The sequence below is a fragment of the Amphimedon queenslandica genome, unplaced genomic scaffold (genome assembly GCF_000090795.2).
Source record: "Amphimedon queenslandica unplaced genomic scaffold, v1.1 AMPQUscaffold_11946, whole genome shotgun sequence".
NCBI lineage: Eukaryota > Metazoa > Porifera > Demospongiae > Haplosclerida > Niphatidae > Amphimedon > Amphimedon queenslandica.
This window is the reverse complement of record NW_003547815.1, coordinates 1,854-3,492: the sequence shown is the minus strand read 5'-3', so window position 1 is coordinate 3,492 and position 1,639 is coordinate 1,854.

Genomic DNA, 1,639 nt, shown 5'->3' with positions numbered 1-1,639 from the left:
ACTATACTACTGGTAACTGGTCTAACTACAGCTTTATTTAGTGCAATTTTACCTGCATAAAATATATATTATACCTTTAAAAGAAGAAATTTTATATAGTATTGTTTTTGGAGACATCAGCTACACGTACAAGTACCATAGCTACATGTACTTTGAAAGTGGACAGTTTTACATAGACATTTACCAAAAAGTTTAAGCCTAAACTGATCATAGCATTACATTTTATATAGACCCCCTAGGCACTAAGACTATTTTCCATAAATATGATTATAATAATGATATTCATTCATAATATTTCATACCGTGTAGAAGGAAATTGTGGAGGTAGACAAAATTTGGCAAATTTAGCATTTTAATAGCCATTTGCCAATATTAAAATCTGTCATTTTGAGTCATTATGGCCACAAATTCACCAAATTAAAACTGGCCAATTACAAAATTTAGCAATTCCCCAAATTTTATTCCTCCCAAATTTTCCTGCTATACGGTATACAGTATCCACCCACAATTTAAGATCAAAGGCGGTGACACTACCTCACTATTTTGTGAGCACTATAAGGTGCTACAGGCTTACAAGCAGCATTTATGGAAAGTATGGAGGCCAGACTACATCATATAGACCAGGTAACTCTTGCTGCAGCATAGTTTTCTTGCTATGCTTCATTTTGGCACCTTGGGCTTTCATCTGCCTTTGATGTGGACCGTCAGTAATTTATATCGTGGGTGACTACCATAAATGATTCATTGAAAATAGTCTTAGCACCTAGGGGGTCTATACAACACACACACACTGTCAATACTATAATACAATCAGTGATATTAACTTACTTTCTTGATCTAACTTGTCAGCTGCAGCATTCTCATTCATAGCTTTAAGAGCATCTGACAGTGAGTCAAAGGTAGCTCCTCCTTTACTGTCAACATTATCAGCTCTACATAACCACTTACAGAGGCATTCTGTCAAGCAGCAAGATACATCTCTAGAAAAAATTGCTTCCAAAACATCTACTGTGTCCTTATGTAGTCCTAGTCTCAGTCCCAGCTCATACCATCTTGTCTGAGGGAAACCACATCTCTTTAATAGATCAAGTACATCAATAAGTTGATCTATAAAACATATTATTTATTAAAGACTACAGTTAATTATTACCAATAGTCAAAGGAGAAGAGAAGAGACTCAGAGAAGAGGAACAAGAACTGGTTTTAGTTGCCATTGATAAAAAAACAAGCCTCAGAACAAGCCAATAACTCTCGAGCTAATCATAGATACAGTAGATATGAGCTAACCGGATGCAAACTTTGCAAAGGAATGATAAGGGAGGGGCTGGTTTTGGGCGGGGCAATTGCCAATTATTGTTATTTTAACCCTCAATATGGTGGCATTGACACAGGCAGATCATGATGGACTTTTCACAGAGGAGGTAGGACACGGTTGACCTTTGATTAATAATTGCAAAGTTCAATTGCATTCCATTGGTATCACGTGATGCAAAATGGCCAAATTCTTCCACTAGTACCACTTCTAACAATAATTTAGAGCATCAAGATAGAGTCAATGGGACTTTCATTAATTCACTAGAAACTATGATAGGTGCAGTAATTTTTAACATCTTAAACTAGCGAAGATTGATTTATCTGA